Source organism: Petaurus breviceps, unplaced genomic scaffold (genome assembly GCF_028583685.1).
Source record: "Petaurus breviceps papuanus isolate PSGF00001 unplaced genomic scaffold, PetGlider_PUasm1.0 90510, whole genome shotgun sequence".
Taxonomy (NCBI): Eukaryota; Metazoa; Chordata; class Mammalia; order Diprotodontia; family Petauridae; genus Petaurus; species Petaurus breviceps.
Window position 1 is genome coordinate 4,728,418 of NW_027187267.1, and position 23,906 is coordinate 4,752,323.

Below are 23,906 nucleotides of genomic sequence, written 5' to 3' on the forward strand. Positions count from 1 at the left end.
AGCAAACAAGTCCAGTAGCAGTTTAGCCTGGTGAAGAGACAGTGAAGGAGAAAAGCAAGTAACACAGCAGCCGATTGACCCATCGTGCTGAGGTACTGTGCTCCAAAGATAAAGCCCTAGCAGCAATATTCCTTGAGGAGCCAGCTCAGCTGAGTTCATTCATTACTCATGCTACGCCCCTACCTTGAGCTTCATGAAGATTGAACAAAGGAAGAAAAAGACTAGTTTGGTGACACCCTTTTCCCACATGTGTGCTTCACTACCATTTTCAAAATATATTTTTATTTCATTAAATATTTCCCAATTACAATATTTAAAAATTTTAACATTTTTAAAATTTTGAGTTCCAAATTCTCTCCTTCTGTCCTGCCCCTCACCTTTTCAGAAAGTAACATGATATTAATTATACATGTGAAGTCATGCAAATTAGCCATGTTGGGGGAAAAAAAGCAAGAAAAATAAAGAGGATAAAAAGTATGCTTCAATCTATACTCAGAATTTGTCAGTTCTCTCTCAGGAGATGGATAGCAGCTCTAATCCTGAGTCTTTTGGAATTGTATTGGATTATTATATTAACCAGAGTTACTAAGTCTTTCGTAGCTGATCATCATTACAATGTTTTTACTGTGAACAATATTCTCCTGGTTCTACTTACTTCAGTTTGCATCAGTTCATATGCCTCTTCCCAGGTTTTCCCCCTTATCTTTATGTTGAATTTTCTTTCTACTTTATGTTGTCTATGGTGTTTTTTTCAATAATATTTTATTTTTTCCAATTGCATGTAAAGACAATGTTTAACATTCATTTAAAAAAAATTTTGAGCTCCAAGTTTTTTCTGCCTCCCCTCTCCCCTTCCTAAAAAATAAGAATTTTAAATATGTGCAATCATGTAAAATATATTCCCATATTAGTTATCTTATGAAAGAAGAAACAGACTAAAAGAAAAAAACATGAAAAAGATAAAAAAAAGTGAAAATAGCATGCTTCAATCTATATTTAGACAACATCAACTCTGTGGATGAGGACAGCGTTTTCCACCACAGGTCCTTTAGAATTATCTTGGTCCATTGTATTATTGAGAGGAGCTGTTATTCATAATTAATCGTTCCACAATGTTGCTATTACTGTGTACAATGTCCTTCTGTTCTGCTCACTTCACTTTATATCAGTTCATGTAAGTCTTTCCAAGTTTTTGTAAAATCTACCTGTTTGTAATTTCTTATAACACTATATATATATGTATATGTATGTATGTATGTATGTATATATACATACACCATGGCATGCCTCAGTTTCCAATTCTATGCCAGCACAAAAAGAGCTGATATCAATATTTTTGTACAGGTTGTTTTGCATTTTCTATGATGTCTTTGGGATATAGACCTAGTAGTAGTATTGCTGAAACAAAGGATATTAGGTTTGATTACCCTTTGGGCATAGTTCCAAATTGCTCTCCAGAATGGTTGAATCAGTTCACAACTCCACCAACAGTGCATTAGTGTCCCAGTTTCCCCACGTCCCCTCCAGTATTTATCATTTTCCTTTTCTGTCATATTAATCAATTTATCTATTGGGGAAATACTTGTGTTCTTATAAATTTTATCCTGTTCTCTACATATTCGAGAAATCAGGCCTTTATCAAAGACACTTACTATAAAAATTGTTTCCCAGGAGACAGAGCCAAGATAGCAGAGTAAAGGCAGGAACTCACCTGAGCTCTCCCCCCAAACCACGCCCCCCCAATACCTTTTTAAAAATGAATAAAATTCTAGAGCAGCAGAACCCATAAGACATGATGAAAAAAATTTCAGCCCAAGAAAATTTGAAAGGTTGGCAGGAAAGGTCTCTGACACCAGGGTGAGATATGAGCACAGTCTAGCACAGGACAAGCCAGCACAGCCGGAGCCCCAGCAAACTGGAAAAGATCTTGAGATCTGAATCGCTGGCAATGGTGGTATGCTCCAGAACTCTCAGCCCACAGATAGCCCAAAGACAACTTAGAACGTCAGCAGGAAAGTTCTGTCGCACCTGGGTGAGAGTGGGATGTTGTCCAGCTCAGGTTGTACCAACACAGCCCTGGCCATAGCAAACCAGGAGCAGGTTTGGGAGTGACTGAATCAGCAGTGGAAGTGGCAGTGGCAGTAGCAATGGCAACAGTTGCTTCCAGAGTGGCAAGGGTTTAAACAACTGGTTGGAAGGAAGCTGCAGGAGTCTTTTGGCTAGCACTGAGGCAGGACTCTGTTACTTTGCCCATACTTGGATCCAGGACACAGTCCCAGGGAGAGGAGGAGCACTAATACAGCAGAGTTTGCAACCACATTGGAGGGGGGACCCTCCTCACAGTTACAGGGCAGAAAATAGTGCTTGAGGCCACTCATAGACAAGTACACAGGCCAGTAGAGGAGTAAACGCATCTCCTTAGATTATATCACCTTGAAAGAACTGAACATTTACAGGTCCCTAGAAGTATCTCTGAAAACAGATGTACACAACCTCTGAAGCTTGGGACAGTGTGCCCTCCACCCTGGAAGCAGAGCCCTTTAACAAACAGTCAAAAGCCTATTGCTATCATCTGGGGAAATGGGCAAACGACAGGAAGAATTCTGACTATAGAAAGTTGTTATGGTGACAAGAAAGATCAAAACACACACTCAGAAGACAATAAAGTCAAAGTTCCTATATCCAAAGCCTCTGAGAAAACTATGAATTGGTTTCAGGTCATGGAAGTGCTCAAAAAGGATTTTGAAAATTAAGTAAGAAAGGTAGAGGAAAAATTGGGAAGAGAAATGAGAGTGATGCAAGAAAATCATGAGAAAAGCAGTCAACAGCTTGGTGAAGGAGGAAACAAAAAAAAATACTGAAGAAAATAGATTCAAGAGAGATAACTTAAGAATTATTGGACTGGAAGCCATGATCAAAATAAGAGCCCAGACAACATCTTTCAAGAAATTATTGAGGAAAACTGTCCTGATATCCTAGAACCAGAGGATAAATAAGTTATTGAAAGAATCCATGGACCACCTCCTGAAAGAGATCCCAAAATGAATTTCCCAGAAATATTATAGAAAAATTCTAGAACTCTCAGGTCAAGGAGAAAACATTTCAAGTAGCCAGAAAGAAAATTCAAATATCAAAGAGTAACAGTCAGCATTACACAGGATTTAGCATCTTCTACATTAAAGGATATGGGAAGATAAGGGAAATTGGACTACAACCAAGAATCAGCTACCCAGCAAAACTAAGGATAATCCTCCAGGGGAAAAAATGGACAGTATTTAAATATGGAACTTTCAAACTTCCTTGATGGAAGACCAGAGCTAAACAGAAAATTCAATTTTTCAAATGCAAGACTCAAGAAAAGTATTAAAAAGTTTAACTGGAAAGAAAAAAATAAGTTATTAAATAACTGTTTACACTTACACAGGGTACTTATATCTCTTAATAACTGTATCTTTATTAGGGCAATTAGAAGAGGTATACATAAGAGAAGGTAGAGGTAAAAGTTGACTTTGATGGGATCTAGCCCTAGCTATTTGCCTGAATTTCCTCATGTGTAAAATGAGCTGGAGAACGAAATAGCAAACCACTTCAGTATCTTTGTCAAGAAAATCCCTAATAGGGTTGGGGGGGGGGTTAGTGGGGGGAGGTCACAAAGAGTTGAACATGACTGAAAAATGACTGAACAACAGCAATAGCTTTGTTTATTACAAAGAACTGGGATTTTATGTTGGTCTTTTAAAATAATAAATATGGAACTCTATGTGAGAATAATTATACTATTGACCCTTTTCCTTGAAAGCTTAAATTCCCAGAACAGAATATATAAATTCAAATTTACCCCCAATTATAGTGATCATAAAATTACCTTTGGGAAGTTTCTATGGACTTATACTGCCCCATATCCCTTTGGAATTGTTTCTGGGGAGACCACTGCACAGGATTATTTTCTCCTTGTTTTCTATTAGCTCACAAGTCAAATAATATAACTCTGAATAATGCCCATTCCAATGCTTAGGGTCTAAAGGTTTCCCAACATTGTGTAACTGAGTGAACCCAGTGGAGATGGCTATTATATTATCATAGAGCTGACTTTAACTTCACTGAAGTTAATGATAATGAACTTTTGGCCCCCTTCCTAACTGTTCCATAACTCTTACCTTTCTTGGGGTATGGTAAATTGGACAACAGATGGTTGTGAGGATAATAAAGATAGTCTTAATTCCAGATGGTAGGGGTTGTTTCAATAAGTTCCCTGCAATAATGCCACCTACCCTATAATTCAAACTTATTCTATATATATATTCCTATATGGCACCTGTTACTTTATTCAGGTCAAGGCAGGAGGCTAGCCTCATCCTAGTGGCTCCAGCCATAAATAAGTGTAGCTTTTTTCTTGAATACCTCTCAAGCCCTGGGCAACAGAATTATGGAACTCTTATCAGAGAGGAGCTCAAATTACCTACTTTTGTATTAAGTAGGATCTTTTTAGATACTATTTTGTGGGGTATTGGGACTGGAATGGGCATTGAGAATTCTTATGACACTGTGACCTTGAGTAATGAAGTAAGTGCCCTAGGTCAACAACAAAGAGATTTCACACACCTCCAACAAAATCAGCATCATAATATAGTGTGTTATATGAAATATTCTAAGATTATTTGGAATTAGACCAATCAATGAAATTTGACTAACTGGAATCAGTTTGAACACCCTAAAAATATTGCTATTCTAACTAGCTTGGCCTTGTCTTGCATAGCACATCAACAAATGCCACTCAGAAACTTGAAAAGATACAACTTGGCTCTTAATTGACTGTAGCTATCTAGAAGCTAGGTCTCCAACTTCCTGGCATTCCTAACTGCTATAGAAAAACAATCCAGCACAAAAATCAAAACCATAGATATTTGGACTTTATATTTTGAAAGTGCTGCTAACCACACCTTAATATCAACTATTCTGATTTTAGGGGGCGAATTCCATGTTTTGCTTATTCGTGTTAAAACTATATGGGTTCCAAATGTTTTAGGAGATTTAGAGGATTGTAATGAGCACATCGTGCTAGACTCCTTTGGATGTAGATGATATCCATAGGACCTAGTGTATCTTCAAGACCTATCACTTGTAGAACCATTTTCCCTAGATTTAATACAAGGTAATTGTTTCCTTGGCAGCTAGATGGCCCAGTGGATAGATCACTGGACCTAGAGTCAGAGACACCTGAGTTCAAATCGTCTCAGCCACTAACTACCTGTGTGACCCTGGGAAAGTCACATAACCTCTGTTTACCTTAATCCACTGGAGAAGGAAATGGTAAACCACTCCAGTATCTTTACCAAGAAAACCCCAAAGACAGTATGGTCCACAAAGTCACAAACAATCAGACATGACTGAACAACCACAAATTTACTTGATAGTGGAAAACAAGATGTTTGCATTTCCTCTTTCCATAATTTATTCTGGGGAGTTGATATCACTTTTAACTCAAGCAAACCTCTCTGTACAGAAAATGTTACCCATGTAAGAGATGATGTTTCAGGAGAAATTTACTAGACCATATTAGGGAAGAAAATGAATCTTCAGCGAAATTGTGTTGTTCCTACCTATTCTATAAAATTGGTAATGAGATGAGATAAACTTCATCAAGAAATGAGAAATAATCATAAGGTGGTCCAGGCTTTGGAGGCTTATTTGTACAAGACAAAATTTGTACAAATAATACATAATGAGAGTAAATTTCTGAATATAGCTAAGTAAGAATATTCCCTCACTATATTTAATTGGCATGCACCATTTGTTTTTTTTTAATTATCTGATTATTCTCCTAAAGCTTCTGTTTCTTGTACTTATTTATTTACTCCATTGTAATATTACTTCTTTTCTTTTCCTCCATGTGACTTGGTCCTATTTTCTTACTAGATATCTCTTCCATTTAATAGCTCAAACTGAAGTGCTAGCTGATGCATAATATTACTGTTGTAGTTCCATGATGTGTTGTAGTGGGACCATCTTAAAGAATTCAGAGCCAGACCACCTCTAATCTAAGTACAGGCATTTGTTGAGATTGATGTCTCTCATGAAGTGGGTTAAGTTCCAAGGGGTACCAGAAACTTTAGAGAGAGCAAGATAGATTTTTATTGGGTAAAGGCAACTACATAACAGAAATTATTAATATTAAAAAGGCAGGAGGGGTTTGTTAAGGGACTAGGTTATGTGGAAGGGTCCCAACCAAGTGGAATTGAATATATGATTACCCACAATGCAAATAGAAAAACCCATAAGGAGGGGGTATGTATATATGATAATGATATTATAAGCCTCTCTATGTCACAAGTGTACCTAAAGGACAGCTTTAGCTATTATTTCACAGGTGCCTACTTAGGGAAAGTGCCTTTTATTGTTTTGGGGTCCACATCCTGCTTGAGAATCCTGGTGGTGCTGCTTTCTGATTGATTTGAGTATTGGGGTCCTGTCTGAGACTAGATGGATGTGATTGTAGTTGAATGCATGGACACATCTACTGTTTCTATGGGAAATATAAGGAATGGGTCTGGAGGCAGTGGCTAGCAAGAGGCAGTGACTGGGATCCCATCACATGGATGTGCCTGCTGATTCTGTGAGAAATATGAGTTAATGAACACACCTGTTGTTTTAGTGAGCAGTAAGACATATATAAATATGTTAGGATATTGAGTCGGGGTGGGGGTTGAGTGGCTGGGTAGGGACAGTGGGCCTGCTGTTTGGTGGGACTTATAAGGAAATTAGAATATTGGGGCTGGGGGCAGCTTTATAAGGATTCCACAATTACCTATACTCACTCATGTCCTATCTACCAATTGTGCAAAATTTTTTCTTTGAAATTCTAGAAATTTGGAGTGGCTACGTGGCACAGTGAATAGAGCACCAGCCCTGGAGTCAGGAGGACCTGAGTTCAAATCTGCCCTTAGACACTTAACGCTTACTAGCCATGTGACCTTGGGCAAATCACTTAACCCCAGTTGCCCTGAATTCCCCCCTCCAAAAAGCAAAAAACAAAAATTCTAGTAAATTTTATTCTTCTCTAATATCTATCAGTTGTTGCTGCAAACTAATCAGAAAACTTGGAATTTTTATATTTTTCACAAATGAGCTCAAAAGCCAATTGGTTTAAACTCTTTTTGGAAGGTTTTTTTTTTTTAACAAGTTGGAAATCCATGGTTTGAAGTTCCATAAGAGAGCTTATAGCTAATTTTTTACAGTTGATACTTTTACATTATTTTTGGTGACAAAGCTTCAGTTTTAGAATGTTTTGCAGGGGAGCAGAGCCAAGATGGTGGAGTAGAAACAGGACTTCCACATGACTCCCCCTCCCACCTCCTCCAATTCATGCAAAAAATGACTCTAAACAAACTCTGGAGCTACAGAACCCACAAAATGACAGAGAGAAGCTAATTTCCCACTGAAGACAGTCTGGCAGGCCGGCAGGAAGGGGCCAGCACAGCACTCTGGGAGCCAAGCCCAGCCCCATGTGAGCTCAAGGTTTTAGCCTCAGGGTGGCCACAACCAGCCTCTGTCTGGAGGGACTTCAGATCACCAGCAGCTGTAGCAGTTTCCAGAATTATCAACCCATAGAGGCTAAGGACAAAGTGAGAGGTCACTGCAGTGTGGACTTTAGGAACAGGGAGTTCAGGTGTACGGTCCAGCCTTTACCCCCAGGAGGGAGAAGTGGCCAGCGTATGTCAGCCATGTAGCCACCACAGCATGACTGCTTCAGAGCTCCAAGCCTGCAGATTGTAAGGGGACCAAGTGACCAGTCCGAAGGGTAATCACTCTTGCTTTAAAGTGCTTGGATCTGGATTATGGTCTAGGTTAGCGGTCCTGGGGTGCATGACCAGTTTGCCAGTGTGTGGAGGATTCAGAGAGGGCACCCAACTAATAGCTATGGCAGCTGAGAAAACCCCAGTGATTTGGTACAAAGCTCCCCTCTCTGGTAGCAGAGTTCTACTGTGGGAAAAAGCTCAAAAGTTAAGTAATTGAGTGACAACATGAGCAAGCAATGGAAGCAAAACAAGCACAGAAATTCAACTTTACACTCCTATTTTGGGGACACAAAGGATCAAAGCATGGAACAGGAGGAAGACAATAAAGTCAGAACTTCTGCATCAAAAGCTTCCTAGAAAAATATGAGCTAGTTACAGGCCATAGAGGACCTTAAGAAGGATTTTGAAAACCAAATAAGAGAAGTGGAGGAAAAATTGGGAAGAGAAATGAGAATGATGCAAGAAAATTGTGAAATGAGAGTCAACAACTTGACTGAAAAAAATAACACCTTAAAAAATAGATTAAATAAAATGGCAAAAGAGGCTCAAAAAACCAAAGAGGAGAAGAATACCTTAAAAAAGTCCAATGTGCCAGATGGAAAAAGAATCTCAAAATCTCACTGAAGAGAATCATTCCTTCAGAATTAGATTGGAGCAAATGGAAGCTAGTGACTTTATGAGAAATCAAGATACCATTAAACAGATCCAAACAAATGAAAAAATAGAAGGCAAAGTGAAATATCTAATTGGAAAAACCACTGACCTGGAAAACAGATCCAGGAGAGATCACTTAAAAATTATTGGACTGCCCTTCCTTCCTTTCCCTCCTTGGGCTGCCACAGCCTTGGATCTTCTCCACCCACATTATAAAAGGCCCTTGAGGTGGAGCCACTGCTACTTTCTTGCTCTCCTGCAGAAAGAAGCACCCATAGTAAAGGCTTCGGCTTCCAAGTCACCTGGACCTAGCAAGCTCAAGTCACCCTGACGCAAGTTACTCGGACTCTTAAAGAAATCGACCAAATCCCCATCTCCCCACCCACCTGCCCAAACAAGCTCGCCTCCGCCTCTGGCGCCACCGGTTCCTCCAACTCCTCCCAAATCTCTCCTTTCTTCCCAGCGGCCCTTGCTTCCGAAGCCTTCCCAGCCGCCCTTTCCACCGCTTTTCCCCAGCTATCCTGTGCCTCCAGCTCCTCTCAAGCCTCCCAAGCGGTCGGAAAAGATGGTGAAACAGATCGAGAGCAAGGAAAACTGACTCAGAATTGAAAGATGCTGGATCAAAATTAGTAGTGGTTGACTTCTCAGCCACATGGTGTGGACCATGCAAAATGATCAAGCCTTTCTTTCATTCACTTGGTGAAAAGTACCCGGATGTGATATTCATAGAAGTGGATGTAGATGACTGTCAGGATGTTGCTACAGAGTGTGAAGTGAAATGCATGCCAACATTTCAATTCTACAAAAAAGGAAAAAAAGTAGGTGAATTTTCTGGAACCAATAAGGAAAAGCTTGAATCAACCATTAATGAATTGAAGTAATTGTGGATCCTGTGAACAGTGTGAACAACTATCAGCTGTCTAAATTATATAGCTTATATATTTTTTCTATTTCTAAAAAAAAATCAAGTGTAACCAAAGTATGTATCCAGATAACATTTGACTGTAAATGACAATAAAATGTAAATCCAACCCTTTGAAAAAAAATTATTGGACTACCTGAAAGCCATGATCAAAAAAAAAAAGAACCTAGAAATCATCCTTCAAGAAATTCTCAAGGAAAATTGCCCTGATGTTTTAGAACCAGAGGGCAAAATAAAGGTTGAAAGAATCCACCCATCACCTCCTGAAAATGATCCCCAAAAGAAAACTCCTAGGAATATTATAGCCAGGTTCCGCAGTTCCCAGATCAAGGAGAAAATATTACAAGCAGCCAGGAAGAAACAATTTCAATACTGTGGAAACACAATCAGGATAACTCAGGATCTGGTAGCTTCCACACTGAGGGATTGAAGGGCTTGGAATATGATATTCTGGAGGTCAAAGGAGCTGGGATTAAAACCAAGAATCAGCTACCCTGCAAAACTGAGTATCATGTCTCAGGGGGAAAATATAGCTATTCAATGGAATAGAGGACTTTCAAGCATTCATGATGAAAAAACCAGAATTGAACAGAAAATTTGACATCCAGATACAAGAAGCAAGAGAACCATGAAAAGGTAAACAGGGAAAAGAAATTATAAGGAACTTATCAAAGTTGAACTATTTATATTCCTACATGGAAAAACAATAATTGTAACATATGAAACTTTTCTCAGTATGAGAATAGTTGAAGGGAATAGAAATGTGTGTATATGTCTATATAGGAGGGTATTAGGGCATATGAATACATATGTCAGTGTGTGTATATATATGCGTACAGGTATACATAGACAGAGAGCACAGGACCAATTGAATAGGAAGGGATGATACTTTTAAAAAAGGGATGATACTTGAGAGATGAGAGAGGAATATAATGAGAGGAGATGGGGAGAAACACAATGGGGTAAATTATCTCATATAGAAGAGGCAAGGGAAAACTATTACAATGGAGGGGAAGAACAGGAAGGCAAAACAGAATGAGTCAACCTTACTCTAATTGAATTTGGCTTAGGGAGGGAATGACATACACACTAAATAGGGTATCTCACCCTACAGGAGAGTAGGGGGGAAAGGAATGAAAGGGGGGGTGATGGAAGGGAGGGCAGGTTGGGGGGGAGAGAAGTTGGGAGCATACACTTTTGAAAAGGGACAGGATCAAAGTAGAGAATAGAACAAGTGGGGCATGTGATAGGATGGAGGGAAATATTGTCAGTCGTTCACAATATATCCCCTATGGAAATGTTTTGCATAGCTACACATGTACAACCTATATTGAAATGCTTATCTTCCCAGTAAGGGTGGGTCACAATGGAGGAAGGGAAAGAATCTGGAATTCAAAGTTTTCAAATCAAATGTTTAAAAATATATTGTTATTATTATTATCATTATAATCATTGTTATTTTACATGCAACTGGGAAATAAGATATACAGGAAATAAGATATATAGGCACTGGGGCATAGAGATCCATCTTGCCCTACTGGAAAGTCAGAGGGGGTAGGGGGGTGGATATAGAGGAGAGATCAGATTGGGGGAGGAGGTATTCAGTGGGATTGCTGTTTTGGGGTGGTAGGTAGGGGGAAAATGGGGAGGAAATTTGTAACAAAAAAAATGTTTTGCAAATCATGATAGCTTCAGGAAGATGACCCCAGGTGGTGCAGAGGTCCAGACAAGGCCTGATCAACGTGGTGGCAAGTTGACCCACCAGCCACAAGGGCCACTGCCAGGCCTATCACTGCAGGGCCTGGACTGGACAGAGCAGGGTAAGAGACAAATTTAGGACCCCTGGCAGGGGCAGCAGCTACTCCTAGGACTACCAAACCACAGCCTAGAAATGTAAAAAGCCCCTATCAGGACCTCCAGGAACCAGGATGGCAGAGTGAACCCTGGCTGCTCCAATCCCCCCCTCTGACCCTGAAAACATAGTAATTATTGCCCCAGGGCAAAACCTTAAACAGTAAAGGCTTGGGAACCCTAGAAGAAGGGCATGGCTAGGACCCTGCCTCAAAATGGGTAAAAAGCAGACTGCAAAGACAAAGACTCTGGAGTCCTACTATCTTGAGAGGGAGGAACCAAATTCAGAGGGAGACAGTATTGACTCCACACCCACAGCTAAAGCATCAACAGGGAACTGGTCTCAAGCACAGAAAGCACTCTTAGATGAGCTCAAAAGGAACTATGAAAACCAAATTAGAGAGATAGAAGATAAAAGGAATAATTCTTTTAAAATCAAAATTGCAAAATTAGAAAAACATTACAATGAAGAAAACAGCTCCTTAAAAAGAAAAATGTGTGATATGGAAAAGGAGCTCCAAAAACTAACTGAGGAAAATAATTTGCTAAAAACTAGAATCAACCAACTTAAAGTGAATAACTCTATGAGGAACCAAGAATTAGTCAAACAAAACATCAAGAATGAAAAATTAGAAAAAGAGGTAAAATATCTCAATGGAAAATAACTGGGGCGGCCAGGTAGCACAAGTAAGAGCACTGGCTCCAGTATCAGGATGACCTAGAGATTGAATTCTGGGCTCAGACACTCGGCACCACACCCAGAAATGGCTGGCCATGTAACCTTGAGCAAGTTACTTAACCCCGATTGCTTAAAAAAAAGAAAGAAAGAAAGAAAGAAAGAAAGAAAGAAAGAAAGAAAGAAAGAAAGAAAGAAAGAAAGAAAGAAAGAAAGAAAGAAAGAAAGAAAGAAAAAGAAAAATAGCTGACCTGGAAAACAGATCCAGGAGAGATAATGTGAGAATCATAGGCCTACTGGAAAATCATAATGAAAAAATGAGCCTGGACAACATCTTCTAAGATCTCATCAAGGAAAACTGCCCTGAGATACTAGAACCAGAGAGTAAAATAGAAATCAAGAGAATCCACTGGACACCTCCTGAAAAAGATCCCAAATTGAAAAATCCTTGAAATGTTGTGGCCAAACTCCAGAACTACCAGGTAAAGGAGAAAATACTGCAAGTGGCCAGAAAGAAACAATTCAAATATGTCAGAACCACGGTGAGGATTGCACAGGATCTGGCAGCCTCCACACTGAAAGATTGGAGGAAGTGGAATACAATTTTTCACAAGGCAAAAGAGCTCAGGTTACAACCAACCATCACCTACCCAGAGAAATTTAACTTATTCTTCCAGGAAAGAAGATGGTCATTCAACCATATAATGAATTTCCAGACCTTCCTGATGAAAAAGCCAGAACTCAATGGAAAATTAAACCTCCAGTCACCTCTCTATGCAAGAGAGACATAGAAAGGAAAACAAGTAAAAAACACACACACACACACACACACACACACACTGTTATTTAATAAGAGCAAATAATTTTAAATCAAATTGATGATTTAAAAAAACCTTATTAAGGGCTACAAAGAGACTGCAATGGAAGAAGAGGAAAGAATGGAGTGGAAAAGGATAAATTATGCCACACAAAGAGGCATAAAAACAATATAGTAGAGGGAAAGAAGGGAAGGAGATGAGCATTATATGAGCTTTTCCCTCATTGGTTCTGGTGCAAGGAGGAAATAACACAACCATCTCTTCTTATCAAGAAGAGACACAAAACATATCATAACAGAGGGAAAGAGGGTAGGAAGAGGAACTTTGCATGACATCTGTTCCTGTCAATCTTGGTTCGAAGAAGAAATAACATACTATATTAAGTATAAAAATCTATCATATCCTACAGACAGTAGGACAGGGGAAGGGTGAAGAAAGGAGGGGGGTGGTTAGAAGGGAGGGAAGAAGTAAGGGGGAAGGGGAGGGTTGATAAGAAGGGAAGGTGGTCAAAAGGAAAACTCTTAAGGAGGGGAAAGGAGAAGGGAAGAAAAATAAAAGCATAAACAGGGGAGGGAATAGGATGGAGGGAAAGAGACAGTAATCATAATTGTGAATGCAAATGGGATGAACTCTCCCATAAAACGAAGATGGATAGCAGAATGGATTAAAAGCCATAATGCTACAATATGCTGTTTACAAGAAACGCATCTGACACAGGGGGATACACACAGGGTAAAGGTAAAAGGCTGGAGTAAAATATATCATGCCTCAGCTAAAGAAAAAAAAAGCAGGGGTAGCAATGCTTATCTCAGATAAAGCAAAAGCAAAACTTGATCTAATTAAAAGAGATAAGGAAGGAAACTATATCCTGCTAAAAGTCACTATTGAGAATGAAGCAATATCATTACTTAACATAAATGCACCAAGTGGTATAGCATCCAAATTCCTAGAGAAGAAGGTAAGGAAATAAGAGGAAGAAATAGATAGCAAAACTATACTCGTAGGGGACCTTAATCTCCCTCTCTCTGAACTTGATAAATCCAACCTCAAAATAAACAAGAAAGAAGTTAAGGAAGTGAACTAAATTTTAGAGAGGGTAGTCATGATAGATCTCTGGAGAAAATGAATGGGGATAAAAAGGAATATACCTTTTTCTCAGTGGTACAAAAATTGACCATGTACTAGGACATAAAAACCTCACAATTCAGTGCAGAAAGAAGTATTAGAAATATAAGAAAGAAAGAAATATTAAATGCATCATTCTCAGATCATGATGCAATAAAAATCATATGCAATAAAGGGCCATGGAAAGAGAGACTAAAAATTAATTGGAAACTAAACAATCTAATCCTAAAGAATGAGTGGGTCAAACAAGAAATTATAGAAATAATGAGTAACTTCATTCAAGAGAATGACAATAATGAGACAACATACTAAAATTTGTGGGATGCAGCAAAGGCGGTTCTTAGGAGAAGTTTTATATCCCTGAGTGCATACATGAATAAATTAGAGAAAAAGGAGGCCAATGAATTGGGCATGCAATTGAAAAAGCTAGAAAAAGAACAAATTGAAAATTCGCAATTAAATACTGAATTAGAAATAATGAAGACCAAAGGAGAGATTAATAAAATTGAAATTAAGAAAACTATTTGAATTAATAAATAAAACTAAGAGCTGGTTTTATGAAAAAATAATAAAATTGATATTTTATTATTGTCAATATGATAAAAAAAGAAATAAGAAAGCCAAATTATGACTATCAAAAATGAAAAGGGTGAATCTACCTCCAATGAAGAGGAAATTAAAACAATAATTAGGAATTATTTTGCCAAATTGTATGCACATAAATTTGACAATCTTACTAAAATGGATGAATATTTACAAAAATATAAGCTGCCCAGATTAACTGAAGAGGAAGTAAATAACTTCATCTCAGAAAAAGAAATTGAACAAGCCATCAGTGAACTCCCTAGGAAAAAATCTCCAGGGCCAGACAGATTTATTAGCGAATTCTATCAAACATTTAAAGAACAATTGATTCCAATACTCCACAAACTATTTGGGAAAATTAGTGAAGAAGGAGTCCTACAAAATTCTTTTTATGACACAAACATGGTACTGATACCTAAATCAGGAAGAGATAAAACAGAAAGAGAAAATTATAGACCAATTTTCCTCATGAATATAGATGCAAAAATTTTAAATAATATATTAGCAAAAGGACTACAGCAACTTATCACAAGAATAATACACTTTGATCAGGTAGGAGTTATTCCAGGAATGTAAGGATGGTTTAATATTAGGGAAACCATCAGTATAATTGATCATATCAACAATAAAATTAACAGAAACCACATGATTATCTCAATAGATGCAGAAAAGGCTTTTGACAAAGTACAACATCCATTCCTATTAAAAACACTAGAAAGGATAGGAATAAATGGAGCCTTCCTTAAAATAATAAGTAGCATCTATTTAAAGCCATCAGCAAGTATTATATGTAATGGGGAAAAGCTAGAAGCATTTCCAATAAGATCAGGGGTGAAACAAGGGTGTCCACTATCACCCCTCTTATTCCATCTGGTACTAGAAATGTTAGCAGTAGCAATTCGAGAAGAAAAAGAAATCAAAGGAATCAAATTAGGCAAAGAAGAGACCACATTATTACTCTTCGCAGATATGATGATATACTTAGAGAATTCTAAAGAATCAAGTAAAAAACTACTTGAGACAATAAATAAATTTGGCAAAGTTGTAGGATATAAAATAAACCCACATAAATACTCAGCATTCCTGTATATTTCTAATGAAATCCAACAGCAAGAGATAGAAAGAGAAATCCCATTTAAAGTTACTGTAGACGTTATAAAATATTTGGGAATCTACATGCCAAAACAAACCCAGCACCTATATGAACACAACTACAAAACATTTTTCACACAAATAAAGTCAGATCTAACTAATTGGAAAAACATCAATTGGTCATGGCTGGGTTGAGCTAATATAATAAAAATGACGATTTTACCTAAATTAAATTACATATTTAGCGCCATATCAATCGATTTACCAAAAAATTACTTTATAGAACTAGAAAAAATAGTAACAAAATTCATTTGGAAGAACAAAAGGTCCAAAATATCAAGGGAATAAATGAAAATAAATGCTAGGGAAGGTGGCCTAGCTATACCAGATTTGAATCTGTATTATAAAATAGCAGTCATCAAAACTACTTCGTACTGGCTGAGGAATAGAGCAGTGGATCAATGGAATAGATTGGGTACATAAGACTCAGCAGTCAATGACTATAATAATGTACTCTTTGATAAACCCAAAGACCCCAGTTTTGGGGATAAGAAATCACTATTTGACAAAAACTGCTGGGAAAACTGGAATATAGTATGGCAGAAACTGGGCATAGACCATTGTCTAACACAGTATACCAAAATTAAATCTAAATGGGTGCATGATCTAGGTATAAAGGATGATGTTATAAGCAATCTGGGAAAGCAAGGAATAGTTTACCTGCCAGATTTATGGAGAGGGGAAGACTTCATGACCAAACAAGAATTAGAGAGCATTACAAAATGCAAAATGGATAACTTTGATTGCATGAAATTGAAAAGTTTCTATACAAACAAAGCCAATGTAACCAAGATTAAGAGGGAAGTGGGAAAATGAGAAAGAATTTTTACAACCAATGTCTCTGATAAAGGTCTCATTTCTAAAATATACAGAGAATTGAGTCAAATCTATAAGAATACAAGTCATTCCCCAACTAATAAATGGTCAAAGGATATGAATAGGCAGTTCTCAGAGGAAGAAATTAAAGATATCTATAAGTATATGAAAAAATGCTCTAAATCACTATTGATTAAAGAAATGCAAATCAAAACAACTCTGAGGTACCACATCTCACCAGTCAGATTGGCTAAGATGACAAAACAGGAAAATGATAAATGCTAGAGAGGATGTGGAAAAATTGGAACACTAATACATTGCTGGTAGAGTTGTGAACTGATCCAACCATTCTGGAGAGCAATCTGAAACTATGCCCAAAAGGCTATAAGTAATTTCATGTCCTTTGACCCAACAATATCACTTCTAGGGTTGTATCCCAAAGAGATCATAGAAGCAGGAGGAAGACCCACAAGTACAAAAATATTTACAGCAGCTCTTTTTGTGGTGGCAAAGAATTGGAAATTAAGGGGATGCCCATCAATTGGGGAATGGACAAACAAGTTATGGTATGTGAATGTAATGGAATACTATTGCACCATAAGAAATGAAGAGCAGATGGACGTCATATTTACCTGGAGAGGCTTAGATGAACTGATGCTGAGTGAGAAGAGCAGAACCAGGAAAAATTTGCACACAATTACAGATATGTATGTGTGATGACCAACTTTAATAGACCAGACCCTTCTCAGAAATGCAGGGCTATAAGTAAACTTCAAAAGACTCATGATAGAGAGAGATGTCTGCATTCAAAGAAAGAACTAGAAAAAATAATTTGAATGCTGATTGAAGCAAATTACCTGCTCTCTTTCTTTTTCTTGTTTGGTTTTGTTTCTTCTTTGTTTCCCATTGTTCATTCCATCTGATACAATCCTTCTTTATAACCTGACTAACGTCTAAAGTGAAACTATTTGCAGATCCTATACTTGATTGTATGTCACCATGGGGAGGGGGGGAGGGAGAGGAATGGGGAGAAAATTTGAAACTCAAAGAACTGGGGAACTGAATCTTGTAAACTCAAAGTAGACGAACAAATTAATAAGGACCAAAAATAAATAAATAAATAAATAAATAAATAGATAGATAGATAGATAGATAAATAAATAAATAAACAAACAAACAAACAAATAAACAAATAAATAAATGAATGAATGAATGAATGAATAAATAAATGTAAAAAAAACTCATGATAGCTTCATATTATCATTAACATCTTAAGACACACTATACACTTAGGGCAAAGTTTACCATTAATGAAAGCAGATGTAGATTCATATTTCAAGTAATCTTTTGAGTATTTCAATTTTCTTAGCCAACTTTTTACCAGATCTCATTGTCATTGTTTTTATTTCTGAGTAAAATGAATAAGCTCATGAAGAGCTGGTAGTAGGACTAAGAGAAATATCAACTTTATCATATTTTTTCATTTATTTAGTATTTTATTCTCCCAGTTATGTGTAAAAACAATTTTTAACATTCATTCTGAAAATTTTGAGTTCCAAATTCTCTCCCTTCCTCCCTCCCCACCCTACTTCATTGAGAAAGCAAGCAATTCAACATAGATTATACATGTGTAGTCATGCAAAACATTTCCATAATAGTCATATATAATTATTTTCCATAATAGTCATATTATGACAAGAAAACGGGAAAAACTCAGGAAAAATAAAGTTTTTTAAAAAGTATGCTTCAATCTGTATTCAGACACCATCAGTTCTTTCTCAGGGGATGAATAGCATTTTTCATCATGAGTCCTTCAGAGTTGTCTTGGATTGTTGTATTACTGAGAATAATTAATTCATTCACAGTTGATCATCTTACAATATTGCTGTACCTTTGTACACAGCACATTCACTTTGCATCAATCCATGCAAGTCTTTCCAGGCTTTTCTGAGAGCATCCTACTCATCGTTTCTTACAATACAATAATATTCCATCATAATCACATATCACAACTTGTTCCCCAATTGATGAGCATTCCCTCAATTTCTAAATCTTTGCCCCTCAGAAAAAAGCTGTTACAAATATTTTTATCTCTTTTAGGATAAACAGACTTGGTAGTGATATTGCTAGGTTGATGACTGCATCAATGAAGTGCAGCACAAAACAGAAAAGTGTGCAATGATGGACACAAGCCAAGTGGAAAGCTTGTCAGTACAAGTCCATTTATTTATCTGAGGGCCCAGATATTTACACACTTTTGCAGTGGGGAGGACAAAGCTTTCCCATGAGAAAATGTTGTAGAGAAACGCAATGTTGCAGATAATGTTGCTTACTCCCTAACAGCCATATTGCTTCTCAGCACCTCCTTTCCACTTCTTGGTACTTCTCCCCCTTGTTATCTTGGTCAGCATGGTCTGTTCTCAGCTAGAAGGCATGGAGGGATGGGGAGCCCACATCCTGAGAGAAGCCCTTCCATAGGACAGGGAATCAACTTTCTGAGATAAGCAGCCCTTAGCCTGGGACGATTCACAAGTAAGAGGTGGGCTGGCTTTAGCTTACTTGGACTCCTCAGAGCTAACCCTCAACGTCCTACTTGAACCGTTCAGTTTTTGGCCCTCAACATCTCCCCCTTTTTTCTATCTTAAAAATTTCAGTCCATGGACCTCAGTGCCCAAGGCTAGGATAACCCAGGGGACCAGCTTAATTAAACAAAGCAGTATTAGACAGATTACCAACAGGGCAGCTATACCAGGAATTAGGTGAAGAAGCATAGAAGCATAATGAAAAAAAGGGCTAAAATGATTATATATATCATCAACAAGTTGTTCTACATCTATTCCTGCTATTTTAGTATTTATTAGAAAGCTTGTTTAATTAGCTAGCATTCATAGGTCAGTACCATAAGTGGAATTGTCCCAAACCTCTTGTGGGTGTTGCTTTATTCCATCCCAATCTAAATTTGATCAATACGTGCCTGAGCAGCTAATGCCCCAGACACAGTTCATGCAAGGTCTTCTGAAAATCGTGCAGTCTGAACTTGAGTATGTAATGTTTGAACAGATACAGTTGTAGATACCAGTGAAGCAATACATGAGATTATAGAAACTATTCCAAAGATAATACAGTTTACACAGTATTTTTTTCCATACCTTCTTTTCTAACTTGTACAATGCTCGATCTGTGGTTAGATACCACCCTTCTCTAATCTTAACAGGATACAAAGCATACCATGGTCTTTCAATAATAAACACCCTTTTATAATCCCATAAACTACCATTAATGCATTGTTGTACATAGCAATTAAAACAACTGATGTTAAACAGTCTTTTTTTGTTCTGTGAGGTGATAAACAGTTCTTTTTTGTTCTGTGAAGTGGCTGAGACACATAAGCCCAAAATTCTATTGTTGTGGCCTGTGTTCCCTCACCCATGGTCATCATGGCCAGGAACATTGATGTCAGCATGCAAGCTTTCCGAGTTTTGGATCTCTGAGTGCAAGGTCATCTTTTTCGGGCCTGTTTCTCTCTTCTCCCCTTCAGGGTCAGCCTGGGCATCTCCTGGATCAAGGTATTCACAGGGTCAGATGTTCCTCTTGGGGACCCACACCGGCTTTTCTGCTCCATCTGGAAAAATACAAGTGTACCCTCATCCCAAGTGATTAGCTTATCTGGTACTAACCACTTTTCTGTTCGAGGATCCTTCCATATAACCAGGACTATTTTTCCTTTTGTCTTTTTTATTGTGTCCAAAATGTTTTTCAGTGGGCGTAATGCCTTGTGAATCTGGTGTCAAAAAATGTATTGTATATACTGCCATATTGAGTTGTCTCCTCCTCCTTCTCCTCCTCCCCTCCCCCCGCCCCCCCCCCCCGCTTTTTGCTTTGCAAGGAACTATTTTTCCTCTCAACTATTGCTTGACCCATGGGGTTGTAAGGGATGCCCATGAGATGTGTAATATTATAACACAAAAAGTATTTCTTAAGAATCTGAATGCTGGGACGTTATCCATCTTAATGACCCTTGGCCTCACCACCAAAGTGAAACAGTGAAGGAGGTGATCTATAACTGCTTAGGCTGGTTCCCAGGTTTGGGTTGTGGCCATGATGAAGGAAGAAAAAGTATCAACAGTGACGTGAATATCTTGCAGTTGCCCAAATGGGTGGTAGTGGGTGACATCCACTTGCCAAATTTCAAGGGAATACATAGCTCATGGGTTGATGGCAGTACTAGGAGGTACTCTTTTTATAGCTTTTTGAGCCAATTTTGCCACCATTTGGGGGTAGGTGATTATGCTGCGAGGTGATTGTGCTGGTAAGTATACCCATTCCAACACTGTCTCCTTGATGTATACTACCATTTGGATCCTTTGTGTGGGCATCATGGTAATCTCTGAAGGTTTTCCCTATAACACTCATGTCACACTACATGATTCTATGACCTTTTCTATTTTTCTCAACTGGTCCTCTGCTTCCCTGGTCAATCTTCTAGGGGATGTGGGGTCTGCATCTCCTCTTAGTATTTTAAATAATTCTGTTAACTACTGAGTTTCTATCTTTAAATAGGGTCTGACCCAATTTATAGCTCTCAATAGCTTCTGGAAGTCATTGAGTGTTTTTAATTGATCCCTTCATATTTCTATTTTTGGGGTCTGATATGACTTTGCTCCACTATTTGTCCTAGATAAAAATAAGTTGGTGCTTCCTGTATCTTTTCAAGGGCCATCTTTAACCCCTGTACCTCAAGGGCTTTTGCCATTTCCTTCAATATATTATTTAGTAATTCGCTATCTGGATGTGCACTAAGTATGTCATCCATGTAATGTATAATGTAAGCTTGTGGATAGTTTTCTCTAATAGGTTGTATTATTTGTGCAACAAACTTTTGACACGTTGTCGGGCTATTTTTCATTCGTTGAGATAATACTGTCCACTGATATCTGGTATGGGGTGCTCTCAGATTAACTGATGGCATATAAAATGCAAAATATTTACAATCCTCTGTTCTGAGTGGGATGGTATAAAAACAATCTTTTAAATAAATTACCCACAGATGCCATTCCTGTGGTATCATACAGGGTATGGCAATCCAGGTTGCAGACTCTCTATGGTTTCCATTCTGTCATTAATCTTTCTAAGATCAGTTATTCTCCAGTTACCTGATTTCTTTTTGATTGCAAAAATAGGAGAATTCCAAGGCCTGGTAGATTTGTCTATATGTCCTGCCTGTAATAGCTTTCGGACAATTTCCTGAAGGGCATTAATTTTCTCTAAAGTAAGTGGCCATTGTTCAGTCTATATAAGGTGCCCTTACTTCCAGGTGATCATAGGAGCCTGTATATACTTTGGTCTTGTCCTTTTCTCAACAATGGCCCTTATCCAAAATTTTGAGTTTAGATAGGTGTGGTTTGGATCATTGATCCCATGGCCTGAAATAAACCTCTTCCTCATAGATTTACTGTCAATGATCCTAATATGTATGGTTTAAATTTTCCTGTTTTTCCTTCTATTTGCCACATAGGCCATTTTGCACTTTTTCTGGGCATTTTTACCTCTCTTATGCCTGTAATGGTGTATTGTCCCAATTTTGACGCCATGTTTGAGGCCAATATTCTGCAACTTGTCTGCCCGGGTATCCACTAATCCTTCAAATATCTAACCTTCTATTCTTATTTTTAAAATGGACCACTGATCAGTAACACACTAACTCCAATATGCTTGCTTGCCTGTGCTGCCAAACTTTCCAATACTTCTGACCTTATTTTGCATTTTTTCCATATCTTATTAAGATTAATTGTGCTATTTACTCCCCCTTATTGATAAGGACGTCTCGGTGAGGCTGAGCAGAGACAAGAACATGAATTTCTCCAAGACAGTCAGAATCTATTACTCCTGGGACAATTTTCAAACCCAGTAAGGACTAAGAACTCCTACCTAAAATGAAGCTAAAATGGTCGCCTGGTAAAAATCCATAAATACCTGTAGGAAGAGAACTGACCCCCATTGAGTCAGAAATTCAATAGGAGACTCAGGAGGAGAGATCCAGACCTGCATTGCCTGGGGTAAAATGGCTTAGATCTGCTACACTGAGTTTCAATTCTGGTAAAAGGACTTCTCTTTGTCTACAAGGACTGGCGGTGTCATGCAGAGTGCAGCCCCAATTGTTTGATGGGACCAGGGTTGGTCCCCCAAAAAGTTTCCCTGAATAAGATTGCCATCTTTGTCAGTTTTTGAGTGGCATTCTGAAGCCCAGTGATTACCTCTCCTACACCTAGGACATGGACTGGATGGTTGGTTGACATGCAGTAGCTTGATATGGCATCTGTTGTGAGGCTCTATACTCTTTTCTCATATGTCCTATTTTCCCACAATTATAGCAGCCCATGTTATACTGTGGAGAGCTTCTCAGGGCTTCAGCCATTATTGTTGCATGGAAAAGAGAGGTGCCAACACTTTGAGATCACTGTATCATTTCAGTAATTGAATATGAATTTGATTTTCTTCCTGCTAGTGCTCTCTTACAATCCTCATTTGCATTTTCCCTGGCCAATTTAGCTAATAGTATATTGGAAGTGTCTGTTTCAGAAACACTTCTCTTTATTGCTTCTGTTAGGTGACTTAGAAAGTCTGGAAAGGTCTCTTGAGGTCTTTGAATGATTTTTGTAAATGAGGTACCCTGATCAGTTTTCTAGGTACTTTCATCCATGCACTTTTAGCTGCCTTCATTATTTTCTCATAAGCTATAATCTTTAATTGTTCCTCTATGCCTTGTGCCACCTCCTCCTCCTCATCTGTCCCTGCAGCCGTATCTATTTGTAATATTTTTGCTGCAAGAGGGACCTTATCAGGGGGTTGAAGGCATATCTTTAAAATACTCTGAAGTGAAAAAGCAGATACAGGAAAAACGCCTGGTCCAGCTTCCCTGTAATACTCACCCATTTGTTTACCTACTGTTTGCCATTTCCCTAAGTCTATGGTCCCTTCTTGGGGGAACCACGGACAGCATTTTCATACAATTTCTAAAAATTCTTGGAGCTGACTGCTAGTGATTAACAAGCCCCTTTCTTTTACAAACCTTTTTAACAGTTTTAGATAAAATGTGCGGTCTCTACTCCCTGATTGCACCTGCCCCATTTTTGGTCTTTGCTGCGCACTTAAAACCAAAGGTCAAGACCGAATGTCAAATCAAAGGTAAACCAGAGTGTTAATTTCTCTCTGTACCTGTTACTTTTTACTTATCTTGTCTTTTTGCTGTTGCTACTTTGTCTATTATTTTTCCTAAATACATATATAAAAATATATATTTCCTAATATATACTTGCGTTACCTGGTGACCACCTGAACCCTAACTATGGGGGTGTATTCTGTCCTGATGAGACAGTGTATTTGCTGGACTGTGAACCATGTATTCTGTCCTGATGGAACTTCTGTCCTGATGAGACTGTGTAATTTGTGTGTGTCCGTACCTCCAGTGACCAATCCCCCCCCCCCTTACCTTAATAAGGACCTCGTTCCAC

The 23,906-nt window shown here is 38.1% G+C and overlaps 1 pseudogene; it reads left to right on the forward strand.

The window, feature by feature from the left end:
• Positions 1–8,979: 8,979 nt before the first annotated feature.
• Positions 8,980–9,496, forward strand: LOC138141952 (thioredoxin pseudogene; annotated as a pseudogene).
• The last annotated feature ends 14,410 nt before the right edge of the window (positions 9,497–23,906 follow it).